General features: G+C 46.1%; 1 pseudogene; it reads right to left on the reverse strand.

Annotated features, from left to right (window-relative positions):
- Positions 1-1716: 1716 nt before the first annotated feature.
- On the reverse strand, positions 1717-1796 carry LOC129630453 (uncharacterized; annotated as a pseudogene).
- Between the last annotated feature and the right edge of the window lie 4042 nt (positions 1797-5838).

The following is a 5838-nucleotide window of genomic DNA, read 5'->3' on the forward strand; positions in this document are numbered from 1 at the left end:
AGAAGGAGAGATTAAAAAAGGAGGAAGAGAAAGACTGAAGAATAGAGAGGTGGAGAAAAGAGGAGAAGAAATCAAGGTGAAAAGGAAGGAAGGAGGGAGAGAGGTTGGGAGAGGGAGATGAGGAAGAGAGGAAGGGAGATGGCACATGAAAGTTATATTTGAAACCAACATTTTTTTTTTCATGGCTCAGAATATTTACCTTTTGGTGAAATTCAATGTCTGGGTTCATTTAGCCACGGTTGACTCTCTTGACCCTGGGCAGCTTGAAAACAGACAGTGTGAATCAGTGACTCAGAATAGTTTCAGAAAATATTTTTCACTGGCTGTGTCAAGAAAAAGAGCACTGTTCAACCCAAGTGCACTACTCTGTGAGAAGAGAGGGGGGAGGTTCCACCTCAGACTGGCTACTTCTCAGGTCTGTCCTCAGCAATTAGCTGAGAAGAGACCGAAATGGCTCCGCTGGGTCTCCCTTTCCCTCCAAGACAGAGTGCCGCCCCCGAAGGGATGTGTAAGCCCAGTGACTCTTGGAAGCAGCAAAGCTCAGAGCTCAGCTTGTGGGCTTGGAGTCTTGGTTCTGCCACTGTTTGCTGTTTGCTTGGGCAAGTCACACCTCTGACATCCTCATTCTTAGCTCAGAGGTGGCTGGCTCTGCTGAGATTTCACAAAAGTATGACTGTAAGGACTTTGGCCACCTGATGCGAAGAACTGACTCATTTGAAAAGATCCTGATGCTGGGAAAGATTGAAAGTGGGAGGAGAAGGGGACAACAGAGGAGGAGATGGTTGGATGGCATCACCGACTCAATGGACATGAGTTTGAGCAAGTTCCAGGAGTTGGGGATAGACAGGGACGCCTGGTGTGCTGCAGTCCATGGGGTCACAAAGAGTTGGACACGACTGAGCTACTGAACTGAACTGAACTGAAGGACTGAGTGGGGGCTACTACTGTTTCCTTTGTGGCTCAGCTGGTAAAGAATCCGCCTGCAGTGCGGGAGAGCTGGGTTCTATCCCTGGGTTGGGAAGATCCCCTGGAGAAGGGAAAGACTACCCACTCCAGTATTCTGGCCTGGAGAATTCCATGGACTGTGTAGTCCATGGGGTTGCAAAGAGTCAGACATGACTGAACGACTTTCACTCACTTAATTTTGCATTAGCATGTCCCTGTGTGGTTTTGGTCTGGACCTACCAGCTCCCTGGTCCTGTGGGGATAGAAGATGATTCTGAGGTCTAGTCTGGTTTCCCCCTGGTGTGAGGACTACCCTCTCTGTGAGGGTCCCTCTGAGGGTTAGAGTGCTTCCTGGACCTCGTTCCTTAGGGCACGCTCCCCTTGCCCCTACATCACAAGTCCATCCTCTGACCAGGGAGAGGAAAAGGGAGCTTCCACAGCAGGTCCTGAGCATCAGCAATGTGCAAGCCCCAGGGCTAACCACTTCACATCTGTCATTTCATTTAAGCCTCAGAGTAGCCGGTAAAGTGGCTGTAATTATTCCCATTTTACAGATGCAGGAGCCTGAGGCTCAGTGAGATGATGTAGGTTCTTTAGAGTGATACAGCCAGTAAACGGCAGAGCCAAGATCTGAGTCAATCATGAGCTTTCTGCAGTCCTCCCTGCCTCCTAAGATGCAATATTATGACCCGAGGTGGTCACCCCTCAGAAGGATGATGTAGGAAGTAGTGCTTTGGAGCCATTTCTGCAGCAGGATTGGCTTCACATAGCTTAGGGTGTTATCTTCAAATATTTTAAAGGGATAAGAACAGATACCACACTTGATCTTAGCCAGAAGGCCAAGAAGCGATTATCTTCAAATATTTCAAAAGTTAGATTTAAAGAAAAAAACACAAAGCGTTGAAAAGTACAAACAACTGGTGGTAATGCATCTGTCTCTCTATTTGTCCATGCATCTAGTCTATCTGTTGTTCTATCTTTCCATCTCTCTCTGTCCATCCTCCTGGTCTCTCTCTCCCTATCTCTTTATCCTTCATTTAATCTCTCAATCTCTATCCGTCCATCTAATCTGTCTATCTATCATTCTAAACCACACACATGCCCACGCACACACTACATTCACTTGCACAGACACATATATGCATCAGCTCAATGGAGTTAATTAAGTTAAAACTACAGTAAATCTGACAGGCTCAGATTAACACGATGGTCAAAACTGTAGGAAATACAGTATTTTGAAAAAGAATAAATCCAGCCAATTACAGATTTATGTTGACGCCAGCTTGGTTACTACAGTTTTACAATAATCATTGATCAATCAGCGTTTTACGACAAAACTGTAATTTTCATGTGTTTCACCTTCACCTAAAAGTTTCCTCGTTTGCTTAATTCCCAGAATGCGATTCCGTAAATCTTTCTTCCTGCAATATTAAGTAGATAATAAGAATGCCATGTAAGATTTGCTTATGGTTTAAAGCACAGTTGCAAATGATTTATAATTAGGGCCAAATCCAAGACAAAACATTATTAAAGTCAAAACCTGCTGTAAATTGGCCCGATCTGCTGAGGTTTTTAGCAATTTATTGGGGTTTGATGACAGTATTCCCTCTGGTGAGATCCAAGGGGTCAGCTGACACCAAGGGGAGATATTTATGAGTAGGGGGATGCTGTGGAAATCATCGGGACATCCCTAGTGGCATCAGCCAAGGGGACAGATGTGACTCCATGTGCCATCTTCGAAGGCAAAACTCTCCTGCCAACTTAGCCGCCAATGAGGGACCCGAGTCTACTCTGCTTCCCCCATGGGCTGATCACCTTGGAATTTTCAGTTCAGAGATTTATCTTGAATAAGTCTGATGAGTAGAGAGTCATTGGTGCAAAATGTGTTTATTGAGCACCTATTATGTGCATATCCCCTGGAGGAGGGCACAGCAACCCACTCCAGTATTCCTGCCTGGAGAATCCCATGGACAGAGGAGTCTGCCAGGCTACAGTCCATAGCGTCACAAACAGTAGGACATGACTGAAGTGACTTAGCATGCATTAAGTGCAGGATATAGGGCTACAGTGGTTTGAAATTGAGGCAAATGTCCCTGCTCTCATAGCGCGGTGTGGGCAAGAGACAGACAAGACCTCTTCCTGGTGGTGGTGGTGGGGACGCAGGTTGAGGAGGGTGGGAGGGAAGTCAGTAGGGTGTGAGGGTTGATAGTAAGAGGTGGGAGGGATGCTGGTGGGGAATGGGGAGAGATGCTGGAGGCAGTTGGGAGGGAGGCTGGTAAGGTCCATTTAAAACAGAGTGGTCAGGGAAGGCCTCCTGCAGGAGGTGGTTTTCATCAGAGTCATGGGTAAGGGACTAAACTATGGGCTGTCTAGGGAAAGAGCATCTCAAGAGGAGGGACCAGGCAATGCAGAGTTATTGAGAGGAGAGTGTCCCCAGCAGGAGCCCAGTGTGACTGGAGCAGAGTGATGGAGGCCTCTGAGCCAGATCTGATCAGATCGGCATTTAAAATAATGGTTGTTCTGACTGCTGTCTGGAGAACAGACTGTAGGGGGCAGGAGTGGAATCAGAAAGGTGAGGTTGGAGAATTTCCCGTCCACTAGCTGTAAAGTATGACGGTAAGGTGGCTCAAACGGGGAGGCTGTGGTTGAGACGGGGAAAGAGGGTTGCGTTTGAAGCAGTTTTTGTAATTGAGTTGTCAGGACTTGTTGATGAATTGGATATCGGATGAGACAAGAAGACAGGAGTAAAGGTCAAGTCCCAGGTTTCTGGCCTGAGCAACTGGGGGAACAGTGTTGCCATTCCCTGAAATGGGGAGGATGAGGGAGTGGTACCAGGTTAGAGAAAGGGTGGAGTGGCATCGAGTCTCTGGAGATGGACGTCTGAAGTTTGAGATGCCATTAGTGTCCAGCTGGGGATGTCAAGGGGGCTGGTGGATGTATGAGTCTGGAGTCTAGGAGAGAGGTCAGGCTGGAGATATAAATTTTGAAGTCATCAGCCCGAGGATGGTTTTAAAGCCATGAGATCACCAAGAGCTGAGGACAGAGAAGTCTAAGAGAAGGCCTGTAGGCTGAGTCTTGGAGCCTGCAACATTTAGACACTGAAGGGGAGGATAAATGTGCCACACAGGATGTGGGGAAGCAGCTGTCATGCAAGAGAATGTGGTGTCCTGCAGGTGAGCATAAAACCAAGGGTGAGGCCACCAACTATATCAAAGACTGCCAGGGGGTCAAGTAAGAGGAACAATAGAACCTGACTGCTGGCTTTGGAAACATGGCTGTCAACACTAAAAATCTTGAGTTCTTGGACCACCTTTTGACATTTCATCATTGACCTTCACCAGGAGACATTCCAAGAGTCAGTGGTATCAAAATTGCTTTGTTTCTTGGAGACGTATCTTTGAGGAACACCCTGCAATGCTTCACAGCTGCCTAGGCATGAGCACTCATGGAGGTATTTCTCCCAGGAGAACTTCACAGAAATCTCTTTCTTCTGAATGACTGAATCCCCCTTTTCCAAACTCCTGGATTCCTGGTTACTTCTTTGCATTGGCCACCAGTTGCCTGGCACCTGTGTAGGGATGCATTTTTGTGTGTCAAACTTACTCTTGGCTCCCTCTTATTTTTTATTCTAAGTTTCCTGGTTCCTTTCCCCTGTTTACCTTGTCTATTTTATTTGAGTCCTCTGTTAATGTGTGCATTTCTCTCAAATGTGTATATTTCTGGAGTGTAATCACCGCAGATCTTTTTGGAACCATATGGGGGTGGTAAATAGGATAGCAAATGCCAAACGTATGACTGCCTCATAGATACCACTGGATCTCCTAGGAACTTGCGTGTGTCACCATGGAGAGGAAACAGACCTGGGCACAGAGCCAGGAGATACTTATTCCATTTCTCCCTCTGCCACTAAATAGCTGTGTGACCTTGGCAAATCAGTTCCCCTCTCCGAGCTTCAGTTTCTTGGACTATCATACACAGAGGGTTGCACTAACTCAGGGTGAGCACATATGAGGCACACACGTACTACCGTCACCGAGCTCCTCAGCAGACATCACTAATCCATAAGGCACTCTTTGGCATTAAGCTTAGATAAGACCTCAGAATCCTTCTTAACGCAGCACTTCAGGCTGCAGCTACAGATTGACAGGAGTTGGTGTGCTAAATGAGATCTTATTGCCTTATAGGACTAAGTAATATCTCAGAGTGAGACTAATGGCTGGCCATGAACTTGTGCTGTGGTAGTCTCTGTAGCGACATTCCAATGCCCCCAAGAAAAAATTCCAAAGCAGAGGAGGGTTGAAAAGCTCTATAATAATTGTAAAGTGCGCCATGCATATCCTGGCATTTGTCATCGAATATATCATCAAGAATGACATTTGGACCATGCCTGCCGTGTATCTAAGATGAGAGTTTGGAAACCTGAGATATAAAGAATTGCCACCTATCCAAGTCTGAATGCTTATTCTTAGAGATAGATTTGTCTTCTGTTGGAATAAGCAAAGTCATTTAATTTCTACAGTTTTCAAAACATTTTTGTGTGTTTTCTTTCCAAATAGCAATAGGAACGTAACCCAGTATTTCTATCCAAATCATCCATCATTAAGTCTGGAGGGAGAAACTTTCCTTTATAGACAGCCTAGGGTAATTACTTTTAAATTAATTGATTAGAGAACTCCCTGTCCCTGCACATAACTTATGCATGTACTTATGTCTGTGTTCTTGTTTACAATTTTATTTATTTATTTAGTGTTGGCTGTGCTGGGTCTTCGTCGCTGCTCGGGTTTTCTCGAGTTGCCACGAGCAAGGTCTGCTCTCTAGCTGCTGCGCATGGGCTCTTCACTAGGGAGTCTTCTCTTGTTGTGGAGCACAAGGCTGTGGGGTGCATGGGCTTCA

This window comes from Bubalus kerabau, chromosome 16 (assembly GCF_029407905.1).
Source record: "Bubalus kerabau isolate K-KA32 ecotype Philippines breed swamp buffalo chromosome 16, PCC_UOA_SB_1v2, whole genome shotgun sequence".
Lineage (NCBI taxonomy): Eukaryota > Metazoa > Chordata > Mammalia > Artiodactyla > Bovidae > Bubalus > Bubalus kerabau.